Raw genomic sequence first — 22,123 nt, 5'->3', positions numbered from 1 at the left:
TTCTGAGACAGTTAAAAAGGTTCAAAGTGTCACAGAAAGTGTTGAGGCAGAAACGCACTGCTCAAAGAAGGCAGTCAGAGCAGGGCCGTCTTAACGCATGGGCATGCTGGGCAGTTGCCCATGGGGTCCCACGAGCATAGGGGCCCATGTTTTTCTTTTTTATGCCTATATATTTTTCTGTTTTGCTATCAAAACAGGGGCCCCAGTGCTCTACTTATCCCGAGGGCCTATCATGCTGTTAAGATGGCCCTGACTTAGAGACCTCAGGATGTGCAGGCAGAATCAGGTTTTATTGCATGATGTACACACACACAGTCTCAAATCAAATTAAATGAGCAATTAGCAACTTTGCTACCTTTCATTTATTACAGTCCCTACCAAAAAGTTTACCTCACTCAGCTTATTTGACACTTCTATCCGACTCCACACTTCCCGTCCTGTCTCTAATTAGTTCCACCAATATTTCCCAGCCTAATGAGCATAACACTCTTCTCTTATCCATCATGGCCACCTGGCAGGCCCTCTCTCCACCTTGAACTCATCCAGTTCCTGCCACCATTATCTCTAGCCCTCAGCTCACATTTGCCACCTGGAGAAATGGGGGGCTTGCCTGTCAGCCTCTCTATATATATCTGACCTTGACTTCATGAAATATTGGTGGTTTCCAGCTCGCTAAGAAAAATAAAAAATATACAAGCACAAGCCTTTTTTGTGATTTAACCCTTACTATACAAACATATGGGCAAAGTGGTGGCTCTGAGGCTAGGGATCTGCACTGGCAATCAGAAGGTTGCCAGTTCCAGAAGTGACTCCACTCTGTTGGGTCCTTGAGCAAGGCCCTTAACCTGCAATTGCTCCATCCTGAGTATGATGTTATTCTGCATCCAGCCCTGCATGTGGGCCCTCCAACCTGCAGGGAAAACTTGGGGGTTGGTGGCAGAATTGGCACTCTGACCTCCATAAAAACCTCACACTGCTCCACTCCATCTGAACTAGTGTGGTGCTGATGTGTCACATGTCACATGGCTGTATTCAGGTCCTAATCTGGGATCATGAGGTGCTTTGTCATGTGGTAGGTGCAGATTAGCGCAAGCTACTAATCTTTATACCAACACGCACTACGAAACTGTGTAATGCTCATTTTCATATATGCTCATGATTCTCTTTGAATATATGCAAATAATCAACTTTAAGATTATATATTTCGATAAAAGAAATCACCATCACCTACAGGCCCATCATTACTTATGTGTTCGCCAACCCAATCACACTTTAGCATCTGTTGATATTAGGCCATCGCATTTCCATTGTCCATTTGTGGACTGAAATCGGAATCTATTAAAATCTTTTTGTACAGTAACAGAGTTCGGTAAAGTAAAAGGCTTTGGTCATTGACAACCAGGATTACCACATTTCATAATAATATTCACCCAAAAGCCTTGAGATGCAAAAACAAATGAAATGTGTTTATATTAATTGGTTAGTTGTAAACTTTGGAGTGATGGCTCCTGCTGTATTTCTGTTGTTACTGATGTGTTTTTCAAAAAAGTTTCAAAAGATCAAATTCCACACCACTAACCTCATAACAGTGCAATATAAAATGATAAGGCTGGCAATTCAATATCCACCACTGACTCACTGTGGCACTGAGTGTCCCCAAGCAAGTCATTTAACCTGGCTGTGTTCAAACTCAACACATAAGGGAACAACTGTATTTGTAATGTGATTTTCCTCCTTTTTTGGGTAAAATGAAAAATGAAATATGACATGTACTGTAAATATATTGCAGACAGAATGTCCATGGCTATGGGTATTTACAAGGCTTCTTTGATCTAAGTGTGTAAGTGTGCAGTGCCTTCAAAAAGTATTCTGACACCTTTTCACCTTTTTTAAGATGTGTGGCCTTGTGTTAAAATCATTTGATTTTTTTTTTTTACCCACGTCAAGTCACACTCGATACTACATTATGAAGTGTTTTGAGAGAGTGGTGCTGGCCCACATTCAGAGCAGCATACTGGACACCCTGGGCCCCCTGAAGTATGCGTACTGGCCAAACAGGTCCACCTCAGATGCCATCACGGCCGCACTACGTTATTCCCTCTCACATCTGGAGAACAAAGACTCCTACATCAGAATGCTCTTTGTTGACTACAGCTCCGCCTTTAACACGGTTATCCCCAATATACTCACCCATAAACTGTCTGTAGTTGGCCTGCACCCCACCCTCTGTGACTGGCCCCATTCTGTCAGGACTGGTAATAGGATTTCAGCCACCATTATCACAAACACAGACACCCCACAGGGATGCGTCCTCAGCCCCATCTTCTACACCCTGTTCACCCACGACTGTGTCACCTCCCACAAAGATAACATCATCCTAAAGTTCGCAGATGACACAGCAGTGGTAGGGCACTTCACTGATGGGGATGAGGCGGCCTACAGGAGGGAGGTAGCCAGTCTGGTGTCATGGTGTGAGGACAGCAACCTCACCCTCAACACAGACAAGACAAAGGAGATGATAGTGGACATGAGGAAGGAGAGGAGACCTCACCGGCCACTATTCATCCGAGGGCTTGAAGTGGAGAGGGTGAGCAGCATTAAATACCTGGGCGTCTACATCAGTGAGGACCTCACTTGGACACTTAACACCACACAGCTGGTCAAGAGGGCTCAACAGCAGCTGTACTTTCTGAGGAGGCTGAGGAAGTTTGGTATGTCGACTAAGATCCTCGGCAACTTCTACAGCTGCATTGTTGAGAGCATCTTGACCAACTGCATCACCGTGTGGTATGGCAACACTACTGCTATGGACCGCAAACGCCTGCAGAGAGTGGTAAAGACTGCTGAGAAGATCACCAGGACCCCACTGCCCTCTCTGTAGAGCATCTACAACTGCCTCGATCCTCAGGGACCCCACCCACCCTGAGGACCCCACCCACCCCCAGGGACCCCACCCACCCCAACACTGACTGTTCACACTTCTACACTCAGGCAGGATGTATAGAAATATGAAATGCAGGACTTCCAGGCTAAAGAACTCTTTCTTTCCCAAGGTCATTAGACTCCTGAATAACTGACTGGAGTTTATAACTGTGGTGCACCTCATTCTATCTCTCTCACAACGGTATTTGACTTGTCCATCACACACCTACTTGCACATTTAAACTTTATGTTTCTATTCTGTTTTTATACTTTATGCTGCTTTTGTTACTTATTATTTATTTGCTACTTATTATTTATGTTTATCTTTATACGTTGGTTTGTTAATCATTGGCATTTGGTGTGGACAGCAAAGAAAGAATTTAACTGTACAGGGAAATGTGTATATACAAATTGTTGTAAATTTATTAAAAACAACAAACTGAAATATTTCATTGATAGAAGTACTCCGACCTTTGGCTATGACACTATGCTATGCAATATGGATTAGGTGAACACCACTTTATTAATCGTTATTGAGATGTTTGTACACGTTGTTTGGAGTAAACCTGATTGGAAATGATTGGGAAAGGCACACATCTGTCTATAGAAGGCCCCACAGTTGACAAAAACCAAGCCTTGAGGTCGAAGGAGTTACCTGAAGAGCTTAAGGATAGGATGGTGTCAAAGCACAGATCTGGGCAAGACTACACAAAATGGATTCCAAGGGCACATCCATAATTCTTAAATGGAACAAATATGCAAGGATTGTCCAAGATATGTATGATAGAGTGAGGACTCGGGTTTAAAGCAGTGTTGGGGTAACAGACAAGATTCCAGTTAAAGGGGGTCCACACCAGGGATCTTCTTGAAGTCCTTACCTCGTTGAGCTGGTTATGGGTGTGTTGTGTCATGGGATAAAAGAGCAATCCCACGGTGCAGGCTTTTTGCTGATGACATTGTGTTGTGTAGCACAAGAAAAGAGGAAATGGAGAGGAAGTTGGAAGAATGGAGAAGGGCTTTGGATGATTGAAGGCAAATAGGAAGAAGACAGAATATATGAGGTTTAATGATGATTAGCATTCAGATGTCAGCCTGCAGGGAGAGCTATTGTAAAGTGGATAAATTTGAATATCTATCCTAAGACGGAAAACTAGATGCAGAGATAACCCATGGAGTGCAGCGTGGATGGAACATTTGGAAGAAGGTATCAAGAGGATTGTATAATCAAAAAGTTAAGATAAAGGTTAACGGTAAGGTTTTTAGGAACAACAATGATGTATATAGCTGAGACATGGGCAGCAAAGAGAGCTCAGGAGAAGATGTTCGATGTGACAGAGATGAGAATGTTGACGTGGATGAGTGGAGTCACAAAAAAGGACAGAATAAGAAATGAGACAATCAGAGGTACAACAAAAGTGGGAGTGTAAAAAAGGCTTGTGTGTCTTTAAGGCGCTGAAGCACAGCCACGTGAAAGCTGTGGAGCATGCAGTGAGCATGTCAGTTTGAGAGACGTACCACCTGAAAGCCAGAACTACTGGAGCCGCTAGAGAAAGTTTAAGTTTGTATGTTTGTTGACCAAATAACCACACACCCACCTACCTAAAGCTTCCTGTACCGTTGTTGTACCTCATGTGTATTTCTGGCATTTCAACATTAAAGCAATGTTTCTGCAATGGTTGGATAAGTTCATGTGTTCTAAACGACACACCATAGTGACTACAGCGAACTGCAAGTCTGCCTTCTCATCTTCCTTTCCAATAGGGAGAAAAATCTAGGAAAGTACAGGTAGTATGAAGTGGTATGGACATGTGATAAGGAACTATAATGAATATGCGGGCGAAAGAGAAAATAAATGAGGCCAAAGCAGAGGTAGATGGATAAAGAAAATGAAGATCTGAAGGAAAAGAGTTTGATTGGCGAGGAGGTGCAGAACCGAACTGTTTTGAGAAGGTTAATCAAGCACATCGACCCCAGATAGAAGTGGGAAAAGATGAAAAGGCAGAAGAAAATAAGTCTGGAATAACCACAGCTCTTTCCAGCCAAACTGACCAATCAGAAGAGAATGGCCTCGATAAGAGACTCTAGCTGAGCTGTGTGGAGATGGGGGAAACTCCCAGAAAGACAACCACCACTACAACTCTCCACTACACCGGGCATTACGGAAGAGTGGAAAGATGACACAAGAATACAGGAATACTGAAACAGTTGCACACTGCTTAAATTTCAGTGAGGAATCAATTGAGGAAAGGCACTATATAAAATCACTACTTTGCTAATTAAGTTTTTCACCACTGGTTCAATGAGTGACCCTAAACTTTTAATTTAATAAATGTTGTTGTGTGACAACTGACAAATGTAGATATAGTTGAAACCTCTCTGGAACACACCTAAAATACAGTATTTTGTTGTTTAGCAGACTAACTGAGGGTGATGGTGGGTCTGACATTGTCGAATGTCCATTAAAGCCAAACTTCAGGAAAACAGCATCTTTGTGAAATCAAAAGTCTGTTAAAAATAAATATATATTCTGAAGCACAATGCCACCCATATTTACAGATTTTGTTATATGTACATTAAATAACGTATCAAGCATTAAAAGTATAGTAAAATATAGTAAAGTATTGTGAAGAAAACCATGGCCTCAGTGAGATCCAAACCCCCAACACCAACACACAAAGAGTCCTGGGTTCAAATAAAGGATGAGTTTATTTACCACAATACTGTCGCACAAGCACAAACACAGGTTTTTCTCTCCACAATATTTTTCTTCTCACCACCGTACTATCCTCCTCCAGTCAAATGTTGCTCTACTTCCTCCCAGCTCTGACTCACCTGTGTAAGGGAGTGTGGTCCCTTTAATTAAGGCCCTGGGAGTACTTCTGGTGCCAGGGCCACTGCCCGATGGAAGCACTTCCGGGTCATGTGAAAGTCCATTATAGCAGGGAACTTACCTTACTTCAGTCCCCTCTTGCAGCACCCAGTGACCCCAAGCAGGGCTAGTCTGCCGGACTACATACATGCCCTGCTGGCTTCCTACTGGGCACTGATATGCAGGGCTGCTGCCATCTAGTGTGCTGCAGGAATAAAGAGCCCCCCAATGACATCTTCCCTTTACAATGAGCTGTCCGTCCAATCCTTATGGTCTTTCCTTCTGGGTCTGATTGCTTTCTCCTTCCTGGCTGGGATGCCTGTCTGCCTGTTAGGATCCTCCCGTACGGGTAAGGAACCATCTCCACTTCTGTCTGGGATGTCCATCCAAACCCATGTGGCATCAACATCAAATATCTCTATTATAAAAAAAATTCTTGGAAGGAGACAAGACATGAGAGAGACACTTTCACATACTGTGAGATATTGTCAGACAAATTTCTTGTAGAGAAAGAAATGATATTCACTCACGGGCAGTTATACATTGCGTTGTCACGATGTAATTCCAAACATGGAATCAATATTCAATGCGATACTGATGAAAAGGCAAAAGCGAAAAGAGATCGAATATATGGACACAGGTGATATGACAGAAGTGCACCGCGCAAGATACAGATCACACGGCACAGCAGCAGATGCAAGCCAGCAGCTGACTGAGCAAAGAGGAGGTTAAAAAAAAACATTGTATCACCGTTTAAGAGGAGGTTTCGGAGGAGAGACTGCGTCTCCTTGGGGTGTGTTCAGTCCCCCTCTTCACAACGCGAGAGGCAGAGACGTGAAGTGGCTATGCACAGGCCGGGGTGTGGAAGTGGGGGTTGGCTTGCGGATCAAGCAGGAACCACTTTGCTTGTCAATTGTGTTCATAATAAGTTCATTTTTTTGTGATTGCTACCCACTCTGAAGCAGATTTCTTTATCCCCTGAAATATTAACAATACAAGAACATTTTTGTTCCATTTTTATAATTTTCTTGTGGCAAAACCCCCCTATTATTATACCGTTCAATGCATCTTGATGTCTTCTTTTAAGCATTTTTGGGATCCTTGCTTGTTATTGGCTCTCTAGACTTGAAAAATCCTTAATATTTAAGCCATTTTTGGACCTTATTTTGTGCAGGAGTAAACAACAACATTTATTTCTATAGCACATTTTCATGAAAAGAATGTAGTTCAAAGTACTTTACAAGATGACAAAGAGACAATTACAAGAAAAGAAAAAGCAAGTAAGATTAGGTAAGAATATTAATGAGTAAGTAACAAAGAAAAAATAAAACTAAACAATATTATAAAACATACAGTTTATAATTAACTCTTTCAGGGCTGATGTTGACTTTTGTCAAAAGGAGGAGTTGACGATGGTAATCAACTGTAAACTGTGACAACCGTTACGTTTTAGTTGGACTCTCATTACTAGAAGGAAAGTTAGATTCATTGGTTTGACAAAGATTCCATGCGCTCACGTGAGTAGCAAGGCGCACACAAAAGCAAAAATGGCACTGACATCTTTGGAGAGAGATCAAAACGAATACAAAAAGCAAAATACTCCGTGGACGACGTCTTGCCTTTTATATCTGAACTGGACTATGACTTATCACACATTTTGATATGTGATTGAAAATGAATGATCGGTCCTCAGCTAGTCATGGTACTGACAATGCTTGCCAGGGAGGACTGCCACTTAAAAATCAGATTGTAATGCACTGCGACCGTGACTGCCGCTGCTGCTGTCCCAGCCACACAAAGACAGCCTGGCAGCAAGCCTGCCGCTCATTCTTGGCAAACTGGCAGCCAGGGCATGCAGCAACAGACGTTTTATGTTGATTTCTGTGTGAAACCATCATTTTTTTACAATATCATATTCTATCAAGTTTCTATTGAGGATTCAGGTGATAAGGTCAGGTGGCCAGAAGGACCAAAGAAAATAAACAATAACTAAAATATGAACAAAATCTGCAGGGGTTTGAATGCCAAAAGACCACCCAGCCCTCACTGGGCATTCTACCTGTACCTAACATAAATGTTCTTAAGTCATTCCTCAGTCCGATGGGACGGATGGGCATCCCAATCAAGATGCCTAATGTTCCCCTTTCCAACCAGCAGACAGATAAAGATGAACAACAAGATGGTTGATGCTCCCTTTCCTGGATGGGAGGCCAGTGGGGGTCTGCCAGCTGGGACCAAGTGTTCCTCAATACACAGGATGGAAGCATTCCTCTCGGTGATGACCGCATTTTGACACCCACAGGGCAGTGTAGGAATTGTAGTCCCCTTGGGCAGTACTGTTGGGGTCCATTGCACCTGTGAGGTAGGCTCCCCTATCCTAGTAAGATTCCACCTGACTGAGAAACTCCACAGTATTTCTTTGAAAAAGGATTCCTTCAGCTCATCCAGGGTGTCGGGTTGGTAGAGCAGGAGGAGGAGGTAAAAGCTCATCTGAGACTACAGGAGGACAAGAAGAGAAAAGGAATAAAAGAAAGGAAAGAAAGAAATAACATTACTGTATTGTGTCAGAAGGCTTCATTTAATAAACATAGTCTGTTTGAAGCCAGAACAGTTGTGAGTGTGGTTTTATCTGGGGTTTGAGGGTCTGTGTGATCTTAGCCTTTATATTAGGTTGTACCTGAATGTTGTTGAATAGACTGCATTTTTTTATTTACATGAATTTGTTTGTAGGCCCCACATTAAGGAGGACACAAGACAAATGCCCCATTGTCCTCACAGCACCACATCAAGGACCAACACCTGCTGCTGCCAGGATAGCCCCTGATCATCTGCAATAGGGTTAAATGGATTTCAAAATGCATGGATGGGTGAATAGCACCCCATTTCTAACCACTACCTAACAAAAATGGCATGCTCTGTGATTAACAGTATGGTTTCCCTTCCATTCTCCCTGTCTTTCTTTTTCAGTGGCCCTACCCTTTTCCTGTGCCACTAACATCCCACCTTTGCCCTTCTGAATACCTTACAACACACGCACTAAAATACCCATCACTGTTGCCATACAATAAACAGCTGTTTTCAAAACTTGCTTATCTTCTTTTGCTTAAACTGAGACCAAGTAGCTGCTGGAAAGATACAGTGACAACAGGAAGCCATAGGACAAAGGGGCATGGGAGGGGAGGGAAAATTGCTGCGGGCCATTCCAGTCACCCTACCATACATGCTGATGTCGGTAAGACCCTGTCTGGAACTGAAGGGTCAAGGAGCTCAAGTGACCTGGGGGAAGAAACACAAATGGGTTGGGTGTTTTGGAGAGGGTGACCACTGAGTTAAAAAGGATGTAATTTTGTAACAGTCGTAAGTGTTTTGTTTAAGTGATGCAACCTGTTGTCCTGAGTGGAGGAGCAGCAGGGAGTGAGGCAGGAAATGGAAAGAAGTTGTAAAAGCTTTGTGTGACCTTCTTGTGACTCGTTTCACAAATTCAGCTGAGATCTTTAAGTGTCTCTCACAGCATTATTACGGCCTATTGTTTATTCGATTTTGTGCCAAAGTTCTCTGTCCCATTTTCATTATTTTAAATTATAAATATATCACATAAATAACATCACATCCTGAAAGCTCACTAATTAAATTCAGGATTAATAATAATAATAATAATAATTAATAATTCTTTACATTTATATAGCACTTTTCTCTCTACTCACAGTGCTTTATGTGGAGAGTAGGGAGACAATTCAACCACCGCCAATGTGCAGTGTCCACCTGGATGATGCGATGGCAGCCAGTTTTGTGCCAATATGTTTACCACACATTAGCTGATGAAGGGGATACAGATAGTTAGCCAATCAGAGACAGGGGATGATTAAGGGGCCAGAATGACAGGATGCTCAGGGATCTTTAATGACCACAGATTATCAGAATAGTTTCAATTTTAAGGATGGCACCATTTTTTACAGCACAGTGTCACTGTCACGTACTGGAATTCACACACAAGTGCCTCATGATGGCCTCACTAACACCTCTTCTAGCAGCAACCAAAGCTTTTCCTGATTGGTCTCCCATCCAATTACTGGCCGGGCCCAAACATTTTTGGCCCCAGGTGGATTACCTGTGTTGGTATGGCTGCAGGGTTAGATCCCATCCTAGCAACACTGGCTGCAAAGCAGGAAAGATCCCTGAAACAGTCTAGTGCCAGTCCATCACATCCACACTCACACCGGGCCTATTTGGACAAGCCAGTTATTGTAAACCTGCACTCTTTGAGTTATGGAAGGTATGTGGTAAAATCAGAGGAAACCGATACAGACATGCACATAAGAGAACTGCCATTTGACTTGCTGAGATGAAAGGAGCAGGTCCTCACAGGCCCAGCACTTATGATTTGTGAGGTCACAAATGTTTTGTGAAAATACCTTCTAACTGTTCTGATCAAAGCGGGATGACGTATAAAGCCCAGCAGCTAGAAAACCTCAGGAATGGAAATACAACTGAAGTGAACTTTTGGAAAATAGAAACTGGATAGAATTCATTGACTTTGTTATTTCCTTTTCTCCCTGCGTAGGATAATTAATGACAGAAACAATTTTTTTTGACTTATGGTTTTCATTTTAAATTCATCAAGAGTGCTGATAAAAAGTATTCACCTCTATGGGAATTTTCACACGTTTTGTTATACAATGGTGAATCACAGAAGATTTCATTTGGCTTGTTTGATACTGATCAGCTGAAAAAGACACTTTAATGTCAAAGTGAAAACAAATCTATGAAAGGTGGTCTATAATAATTACAAAAATAAAACACAAAATCATCGATCACTTAAGTATTCACCCTTATAATATGATACCCCTAAATCAAACTCCAGGTCTGGAGGGCCGTAGTGGCTGCAGGTTTTCATTCTAACCCTTTTCTTACTCAACAAGCAGTTTTCACTGCTGTTTAACTTCTTTTCCCTTCATTTTAATAGCCCTGTTTTTAAGGATTCAGTGTTCTGCATTGAGGGTGGCACGGTGGCGCAGTGAGACCTGAGTTCGCTTCCTGGGTCCTCCCTGCATGGAGTTTGCATGTTCTCCCCGTGTCTACATGGGTTTCCTCCCAAAGACATGCAGGTTAGGTGGATTGGCAATTCTAAATTGGCCCTAGTGTGTGTCCTGTGGTAGGTTGGCACCCTGCCTGGGATTGGTTCGTGCCCTGGGATTGGCTCCAGCAGACCACTGTGTTCGGATTCAGTGGGTTGGATGATGGATGTTCTGCATTGATTTGTTTCTTCATTAAATGGCAGCCAAACAGAATTGAGATGTGAAACGAGCCAACCGATGACAAGCTAAGCTGGAATGTCAAACTCCAACCAGTTTCTTAATGAGAAGCCAATTCTTGCTGTTAATTATGCCCGTTATTTAATTCCATGGCTCATTGCTGCTCTCATTCTGCCACAGCAGACATTTCCAAAACTGTTGATTTTCTATTTTTGAGAACATCCTCAAAATGTTTTGGTGACTTGAGAGATCAACCTTACTGAGAACTTTACCTTTTTTATTTTCAGATCTTGTGTGACGGGCACAGGTTTGCTGGTCATGTGACAGCTTATTCATGTGTCTCATTATTGTTTGGCTGCTCATTAAGGAAAAAGAAACAACTAAGGGACCTGAGTCAAGTTAATTAAAATTAAGGCAAAAGAAGTTAATTAGCAGCAAACACTGGTCATTAATTAAGAAGGTGGTCAGAATGAAAACCTGCAGCCACTGCGGCCCTCCAGGACTGGAGTTTGACACCCGTGCCCTAAATCATCATTGGTACAGCCAGTTGGTTTCAGAAGTTACAGAATTAATTCAATGGAGGTCACCTGTCTGAGGTTTCAGTTAATTGCAATATAAATGTACCAAAATTTGTGGAAGGAACAACTTGTGGTGAGTCAGTATGGTGGATTTACCTACACAATGAAGACAAAAGAACACTCCAACCAACTGCATGAAAAGCACAACTGGAGACAAGAAAATATCCAAGTCAATGAATATCCCTTGGAGTCCTGTTAAATCACTCATTATAAAATGAAAAGAGTATGGCAGAGCTGTAAATCTTCCTAGAACAGCCCGACCACAAATACTGAGTTATCATGGAAGAAGAAGACTAGTAAGGGAGAACACCAGAAGACCTATAAGATCTCTGAAGGAGTGATAAGCTACAGCGGATCAGGCTGGTGGGACTGTGCAGTCAACAACTGTTGCTCAAGTGCTTCACCAGTCACGTCCTTATGGGAAAAATGCACAAGACAGCTCAAAGTTTGCCAGAAGGTACACAGGAGACTCTGAAGTCAGATGGAAGAAGGTTCCATGGTCTGATGAGATCAACATTTTTGTCCATCACATTAAATATCATTTTGGCAAAACCTAAACACTGCACATTAACAAAAACAAACCATCCTCACCGTAAAGCCTAGTGGTGGCAAAATCATGCGGTGGGGATGCTTCTCTGCAGCAGGCTCTGGAAGGCTTTTGTGGATGAAATAAATGGGGGAAATTATTGGGGTTTCCTGGAGGTAAACCATATACAGTCTGAAAGAAACCTGCACCTTGGGAGAAGATTTGCTTCCCTGCAAAATGAACCCAGGCACAAAACCAAATCTACACAGGAATGGCTTCAAAACAACAATGTGAATGTCTAGGAGTGGCCGAACCAGAGTCCAGATCTCAGTCCAATTGAGAATTTGTGGCTGAACTTGGAAAAAAGCTGTTCATTCATGATCCTCAGACAGAATTTGGGCAGCTTTGCCAAGACGATTGGGATAAAATGGCAGTACAGATGTGCAAATCTGATAAGAGACTTGTGCACACAGACAGTCATGGACGCCAAAGTTGTAGTTACTAAATATGGACTTAAATACTTGAATACTTACTGTATGTGATCGATTATTTTGTGTTTTATATTTGTAAATAATATAGACCACTTTGCAGAGATGTGTTTTGACTTTAACATTTAAGAATCGTTTTCTTTTTATCAGTGTCAAAATGTCATATTCAATCCGCTGTGATTAAATATTGTGTAACAATACAATGTGAAAACTCCCAAGGGAGTCAATACCTTTTATAGGCACTGTACCAATTGAGTGCAGCAGCGGGGGTCACATCCCATCCAAGGCAGGACTCAGTCCCGAATGGAGTGCCAGTTAGTTACAGGGTACACCTGGCACTTCATATTATGGCAGTAATACTTCTTACTTGCATGCAGTGTAGCAAGGTGGAGTGCTTCCCAGACTCAGTCTTTTTAGTACCCATGTTGCCTACTGGTTTTCTTTTCAACCAGTTTATAAATAATATACCAATTTCATCTTTAAATTGTCCCCATAGGTTGATTGAACATGGTAGTATCTTATTACTATTGTAAATATGCCTCCAGTTCCAAAGCCAATTTATATTCTACTCTTCTATGTTATTTATCAGTGATTTCTGGTTTTGACTCTCAAGAATTGTTTAATTATGCAAAATGTAATTGCTAATATTAGGGATGCCCTGATCACGTTATTTTAGAGCCGATTACAATCACTGATACATTGTTACTGAATTGGCCGATTTTGGTTTCTTTTTAATTTCACTATTACCTATTAACAGGTACTGTGGCTTGTTGAGCATAAGGTTTTATGTGTCTGTTTATGCAGTAGCTTAGTGTAAAAGACAGAGCTCTCTACTGATCCCACGGGACTACTACTGGGCTGCAATTCCAGACTCCATTTTCCTAGCAACCCTGCAGGTGTCCCAACTGGGCTCTTAGACAAGGACCACTGCCACCTAGCATATGGGGAATGGACCCACTCTGAAGCTCCGGCTTCCTCTGGTCCCTCCATTATTTTATACTGGCTGGGCATGATATGATCTTTTTGCCCAGCTGGCCAATGGCGCTTCTCCTGGGCCTCCCATCCAGGTAATAATCCATGCTCTTCTCTGGCCGGGATGTCCGTTCGTATGCCACACTTTATATTCTTCTCCTAATGCACTGTCTTGGAGTTTAGCAACTAAGCATTTCACTACATACTGCACTGTACTGTGTATATAACCAGAGCTGGTCAGTCCAGCAGGTGACACAAGCATCCCCCTAGGGTGCCATCATCTATGGAAGTAATGGGATGCGAACTCTGGCAGACATCAAGGGGGAAAATTGGTTTTTGAGCAACCAATAATGCTTACCTGCAGGGAGTCATTTATGAAACTAAAAGTGTGCACACTCCTTACACCAAGGGGCACACACTTCTTAAAGTCCACATTATATACACAAAGGTGTACTGTTTGTGTTATTGAAGAGTCATGTGCTCCAGACACAGAGGGGGACACCCACAGGTTGCTGAAGTCTATGGACAACGAGGTCCGACGTCAGTCCACCCTGCCTGGGACTTCAAATGGGCTTCAGCTGGCATTGTTTGTAACTGTATGCGACAAACAAAATTTGATTTGATTTTAGCTCCTGGTGGACTTCAATTTGCTTATGGATTCAAGTCAACCCACTTATACATTAGGTGCCTGACTACACAAGAATGACTTGTTGTCCAATACTGGCCCCTAGCAATGCTCTTCCATTTACTGAACCCATTTTATCCAGAGCAGGAGCTAATCCTGGAAAATCTGAGCTATGGACAACGAAGTCCGAAGTCAGTCCTCCCCGCCTAGGACTTCAAATAGGCTTCGACAGGCATTGTCTCTAAGTGCATGTGACAAATAAAATTTGATTTGATTTTAGTTCCTGATGGACTCCACTTTTCTTATTTATTCACGTCAACCCACTTGTACATCAGGTATCTGACTACACAAGAAAGACTTTTTATCCACTACTGGCCCCCAGCAATGCTCATCCATTTATTGAACCCATTTTATCCTCAACAGGCTTGTGTGTGGAGAGCAGGAGCTAATCATGGCAAATCGGAGGTATGGACAGCGAGGTCAGACGTCAGTCCTCCCCACCTAGGACTTCAAATGGGCTTCAACCGGCATTGTCTATGACTGCATGTGACAAATAAAATTTGATTTGATTTTAGTTTCTGATTGACTCCACTTTGCTTATTTATTCACGTCAACCCACTTGTACATCAGGTACCTGACTACACAAGAAAGACTTGTTATCCACTACTGGCCCCCAGCAATGCTCATCCATTTATTGAACCCATTTTATCCTCAACAAGCTTCGATGTGGAGAGCAGGAGCTAATCCTGGCATATCTGAGCAGCAAGATTGGAACCACTCATCGATGGGATGTCGGTGCCACTCAACAGGCAACGCTCCATCTTAATGTAGTTTTACATTCATTCATTTATTCACTCATTGATCTATAAAACCTGACAAATTTGGATTTAAGGTGTGGAGATGCAAGGCATTTTCAGACAAGCACACCCACATGTCTGGTTTAACAGCATAGGGTAATTTCTCTCCTGCGGCCCAGCTACTGAAAGTATTCATGTCTCTGTGACAAAGAGTAATTGTTCTCATACTTTCATAGAAATGCATTCAGATATGTGAACAGATCCTAATATGGAAACTGATTTGTGTTCATTTTAAGGGGTGAGGTCCTAACCGTATGAACTTGAAGTGAACAACAAAAGCATTGCATGGAAATACCTTGCAGTTATTAACAACAGATGAGTGATATTGCAGTGCTCAAGGAGTTGTGGCCCTGAGAGGTCAGAGTAAGATACATTGCAAGCCTAGTGGCATACAGTCTGTCAAGTCCTGGCTTGTTTTTAACCCTTTTTTTTAATTATGTAAATGTTTAAAAGTCAACAGTGTGTGTTAAATAGCAGTAAGGCGTGAAAATGTGAACCTTCCCACAGATAAAGCTTCACTTGTTTCCAGTAGACAGCTGTTTGAGAGTAATTGAAAGACTCACACACACTAAAAGACTTCTTTACACCAAACTGTCAAAACCTGGCAGAGCTGGAAGTTGAGGTGAACTCCGTCTGACTCACACGAATGCACACGGTGAGGAAACGCCTGTAAAAATCCCAAGGTAGCCAGTGCCACTCATTTTAAAGATTAGCTATGTTTCACTGAACTTTTGAGTTCAATGGTGAATTGAGCAATAGGCTTCTTTTGATTGTTAATGTGGTCCGGTGCCTGCCCAGTTAAATACACTGAAGTTCTTACATGGCATACATAATGCAATGACACAATAGTTAGGGCTTCTGCTTCCTGATTTGCCCAGTTGTTGTTTCTGTAGAGCAGGGCCGTCTTAACACATGGGCATGCTGGGCAGTTACCCGGGGACCCCACAAGCATAGCGGCTCCATGCTAATCTATGTATGTTGTGACTTGCTGTCAATAAATAAATAAATACTATACTAAACTATAAATATTTATTATTGTGCTACAAGTGGACATTGACATTCGCCTCTGATTTACTATCATGGTCAATCGATTACAACGAGTACAGAATGCAGCTGCTAGAATCTTAACTAGGAAAAGAAAATCTGAACACATCACCCCAGTTCTGATGTCACTACACTGGTTACCTGTGCCATTTAGAATTGACTTTAAAATACTGCTTATGGTTTACAAAGCCTTAAATAATCTGCTCCATCTTATATTTCAGAATGTCTTACACCTTACACTCCAAATCGTACCCTTAGATCTTCAAATGAGTGTCTGCTTATTATTCCAAGAGCTAAACTGAGGTGGCCTTCTTCTGCTATGCACCTGAAATCTGGAATAGCTTGCAAATAAGAATTTGCCAGGCTGATATAGTGGAGCACTATATTATTTTAACATGGCCTTCTCATAGCTCCATTTTAGTTTAATCCTCATACTCTGTATATGCATTTAATTACCATTATCATTCCTGGTAATCCGTACTAACCCCTCTTTTCTCTTCTGTTCTTTTTCCGGTTTTCTGTGGTGCTGATCTGGGCCACCACCACCTGATCAAAGCACCGTGCAGTCCCTACATTGATGGATTAAAGGCCAGAAGTCCACATGACCGTCATCTTCAAGTTCTTCTATGTAAGCCCTGAATACAATGAGGACTGATTGAGATCACTGATGTTAGGTAGAATGCCTAGAGGGGGCTGGGTGGTCTCATTGCCTCTGTACCCCTGCAGATTTAATTTTTTTTCTCCAGCCGTCTGGGTTTTTTTTTTTTTTTCTGTCCTTCCTGGCCATCAGACCTTACTTTCCATCCATCCATTATCCAACCCGCTATATCCTAACTACAGGGTCACGGGGGGTCTGCTGGAGCCAATCCCAGCCAACCCAGGGTGCAAGACAGGAAACAAACCCCGGGCAGGGTGCTAGCCCACCGCACGGCACACATACACACACACACACACACCTACACACCAATCCCACACTAGGGGCAATTTAGGATCACCAATGCACCTAACCTGCCTGTCTTTGGACTGTGAGAGGAAACTGGAGTACCCGGAGGAAACCCACGCAGACACGGGGAGGACATGCAAACTCCATGCAGGGAGGACCCGAGAAGCAAACCCGAGTCACCTAACTGCGAGGCAGCCGCGCTACCCACTGTGCCACCGTGCCGCCCAACCTTACTTTATTCTATGTTAATTAGTGTTCCCTAATTTTATTTTCTTATTTATTTTGTCTTTTTTCACTTTCTTCATCATGTAAAGCACTTTGATCTACACCATTTGTATCAAAATATGCTATAGAAATAAATGTTGTTGTTGTTATTGCAACCTCAGGTGCCTGTATGTGTACGGATCTCAGGCACTACATCACGTAAAAGCGTATATGTTAACATCACTTCAACTCAATTCTCTGCAGAGAAAGTTTGCAAATGTTTGTGTTGAACACTTGATTAATATTAAATAATTCATAGTAATTTCATACTGTGCCATCTCCGTCTGTATGGTTTACCAATTGAGTATCATTTACTGTATATGTTGAAAATGTGAGTTTTTCAAGGCTCATGTTATATTGTGCAAACGTTGGTGTGGATTAAGCTTTGCTGTATAGCATGTTTTTAATGTTTAAACACTGATTTTGTTGGAAGTACCAATACAATAAATATATGTTTAATTTTATCGACCTTTTATATTTTTATTCCTGGGAGTGGTTGTGTACGTAGGGTCCCAGTGCACTGTTTTGCACGGGGGCCTATAATGCCGTTAAGATGGCCCTGGTGTGGAGTCTTTGTGTTCTTCTCTTGTCTGTTTAGCCTTTCCTCCAAGTGCACCCTTAAACTTGGTTCTTCAATGGCACGTTATGGTCCTTTACTGGATTAGATAGATAGATAGATAGATAGATAGATAGATAGATAGATACGATTATATGGTCCTCCATAGAACTGTTGCTTGACAAAGCACCATTTGATTCCGGGAAAGGTTCATTGCATATGAAGTTGGTTCTTTGTGCTTTGAAAAAATTCCTACTATGTAGAAGAAAACAAAAACAAAAAAATGAAATCTTTAATGGACTGTATAATAAGAGTACCTAGCAGGACACCAACAGATTCAGCAAACCTGAACTTGGCTTGTGTTATTGTATGCAGCAAGGATCCTTATAAAATCATAACCCATTGGTATTTCACAGATATATTATCATCTATTCATGGGTATTTACTGTATGGAGTCTGATATGGATCTACATAAATAAAAGGTTCTTTCTGGAAACTTCAAGTGGCTGGGTCTCCTTGGAACCAAAAATGGCTCCCCTATGGCGTCACTCTGAAGATTCTGGCACGTTTATTTTCAAGAGTGTAGCTTAGTTTTCATCCCAAATAATGCAAGAAACAATATATGCATTGAATGAGGAGAAGTAACTTTGACATGAAAAATACCAATCTTATTATTTAAGAAGGTTTGTGAATCAATCTGTGCATTTACATTTGACAATAAAAGCACAAACAATCAAGACAATGCCCTTTAATGAAAGAAATTGAACATTTTCATTATGCAGTGGCATTTTCACCCTGATAACTCAGTGGTTTGTGCTCCTGTCCCACTACTCCAGGGACGTTTGTTGTGTTCCCACATACTGTATATTACTATCTCGGTAGAGTCTTCAAATTTTTGTTGTTTCTGCATGAATTTTATCTTAGTTAATGCAATCCTCAAAATATGAATATTAGGTTGAATGAAAATTCTAAATTGTTCTGATGTGAGTTTCCTGTGATGAGTGGACATCACGTCTAGGATTGGCTCCTGCATTGTGTCTGATGTTGCTGGAATAAACTTTGGCTCCTGCCTCTACTGAGATGAATAGACTGGTTCAAAAAGTAAATAGATGAACAGACATTTACAACTAAATAAACACCAGTAGCTGTTACTGTACTGTATATGGCCTTGTCATCTTATATTCATTTCTTTGTAATTTAGGTCAATGCCTTTAGGTTTAAATGAGGTATAAGGCACATTACTCTGAAAGGCACTACATCTGTTGTCTTGTCTGGTATCCATCCTCCCATTTTCTGACAAAGTTTTGTGGACTCTGTGAGAAAAAGTTTTTGGATATACTAAGTCTAGATAATGATGCCAGTTCATCTTTGTGAAATCTTTCTCAGGAACAATAACAAATGAAAATATATAGTAAATGACATAAAAAGATTTGCAGTTTGAAGTAGTGGGAAAGACATTAGAAAATAATTACTTTTTGGTAAATCTTCAAGTATGACATGAGTCACTAAGAGCTCACACTGTTCATCAAGTTCATGTAAACAACTGTGATATTATATCTTATTTTTTAATTTGGATAAGAGCTTAATATTAATAAACGATTTAGTATTAATTTTATATTCTATCTATCACAAATATTTTTTCCTTAGATAGATAGATAGATAGATATGAAGGCACTATATAATAGATAGATAGATAGATAGAGTGGTGTGAAAAACTATCTATCTATCTATCTATTTGCCCCCTTCCTGATTTCTTATTCTTTTGCATGTTTGTCACACAAAATGTTTCTGATCATCAAACACATTTAACCATTAGTCAAATATAACACAAGTAAACACAAAATGCAGTTTTTAAATGATGGTTTTTATTATTTAGGGAGGAAAAAAAAATCCAAACCTACATGGCCTTTGTGAAAAAGTAATTGCCCCCTGAACCTAATAACTGGTTGGGCCACCCTTAGCAGCAATAACTGCAATCAAGCGTTTCTGATAACTTGCAATGAGTCTTTTACAGCGCTCTGGAGGAATTTTGGCCCACTCATTTTTGCAGAATTGTTGTAATTCAGCTTTATTTGAGGGTTTTCTAGCGTGAACTGCCTTTTTAAGGTCATGCCATAGCATCTCAATTGGATTCAGGTCAGGACTTTGACTAGGCCACTCCAAAGTCTTCATTTTGTTTTTCTTCAGCCATTCAGAGGTGGATTTGCTGGTGTGTTTTGGGTCATTGTCCTGTTGCAGCACCCAAGATCGCTTCAGCTTGAGTTGACGAACAGATGGCCGGACATTCTCCTTCAGGATTTTTTGGTAGACAGTAGAATTCATGGTTCCATCTATCACAGCAAGCCTTCCAGGGCCTGAAGCAGCAAAACAACCCCAGACCATCATACTACCACCACCATATTTTACTGTTGGTATGATGTTCTTTTTCTGAAATGCTGTGTTCCTTTTACGCCAGATGTAACGGGACATTTACCTTCCAAAAAGTTCAACTTTTGTCTCATCAGTCCACAAGGTATTTTCCCAAAAGTCTTGGCAATCATTGAGATGTTTCTTAGCAAAATTGAGACGAGCCCCAATGTTTTTTTTGCTTGACAGTGGTTTGCGTCTTGGAAATCTGCCATGCAGGCCGTTTTTGCCCAGTCTCTTTCTTATGGTGGAGTCGTGAACACTGACCTTAATTAAGGCAAGTGAGGCCTGCAGTTCTTTAGACGTTGTCCTGGGGTCTTTTGTGACCTCTCGGATGAGTCGTCTCTACGCTCTTGGGGTAATTTTGGTCAGCCGGCCACTCCTGGGAAGGTTCACCACTGTTCCATGTTTTTGCCATTTGTGGATAATGGCTCTCACTGTGGTTCGCTGGAGTCCCAAAGCTTTAGAAATGGCTTTATAACCTTTACCAGATTGATAGATCTCAATTACTTCTGTTCTCATTTGTTCCTGAATTTCTTTAGATCTTGGCATGATGTCTAGCTTTTGAGGTGCTTTTGGTCTACTTCTCTGTGTCAGGCAGCTCCTATTTAAGTGATTTCTTGATTGAATCAGGTGTGGCAGTAATCAGGCCTGGGGGTGGCTATGGAAATTGAACTCAGGTGTGATACACCACAGTTAGGTTATTTTTTAACAAGGGGGCAATTACTTTTTCACACAGGGCCATGTAGGTTTGGATTTTATTCTCCCTACATAATAAAAACCATCATTTAAAAACTGCATTTTGTGTTTACTTGTGTTATATTTGACTAATGGTTAAATGTGTTTGATGATCAGAAACATTTTGTGTGACAAACATGCAAAAGAATAAGAAATCAGGAAGGGGGCAAATAGTTTTTCACACCACTGTAGATATGAAGGCACTATATAATAGATAGATAGATAGATAGATAGATAGATAGATAGATAGATAGATAGATAGATAGATAGATATGATGTGCCTTATTATGGAAAATAAAAAGTCATTTTCTACTTCCAGCCTAAAGACAACACCAGTCATGTCTAAGATAGGATACTACTGTATACTGTGTTGGCTCCCATCTTATGTTCATTCCATCCATTCATTGTACAACCCACTTATCTATCAGTATCATGGACAATAATGCACACTTTTCAAAATAAAGGTGCCAGAGTGGTCCTTTGGAGAAATGGCATTATTGGTTCCCAAAACTGGCTTTATCCATGAACAGACTATAACAGATTTGTGAATTACCAAAGAGTTGTGATTTTAAAACGACTCTTGCTGCATAGGTCTTTTTAAAATGTGTTAGTTTGTTTTTCATTTTTCTACATTTTAGAAAGTTTTTCAAAGTACAAAGAACCAACTTCAGGTCTTGTTCAGAAAGCGAACACCACTTGAGACGGCCTTCCCCTCGCCCAAACACTAACCTTAAGGTCAATAAAATAGGTCTCTGATATTAAGTCACTATTTTAGGGCTACAATGATAACAGAAATGTGAAACCTACTTATATACCTAATCTAAATTATTGTGAAACAAGCAAGTGTGGTCCGCTTTCTGAACAAAAACCCCAACTTCATATGCAATGATCCTTTCCCAGAATAAATGCTTGGTCAAGCAATAGTTTTATAAGGAACCACACAACCCAGTAAAGAAGCATACAGTACCATTAAAGAACCATTATTTTCAAGAGTGGCACTCAAGTGTGGCTACTACTACCTCTTCTACCATTACTGTAAAAATGAAGCTCTCATTTTTATCAATAAATGTAATATCTATCTAT

Source organism: Polypterus senegalus, chromosome 3 (genome assembly GCF_016835505.1).
Source record: "Polypterus senegalus isolate Bchr_013 chromosome 3, ASM1683550v1, whole genome shotgun sequence".
NCBI lineage: Eukaryota > Metazoa > Chordata > Cladistia > Polypteriformes > Polypteridae > Polypterus > Polypterus senegalus.
This window is presented reverse-complemented; position numbering follows the sequence as displayed.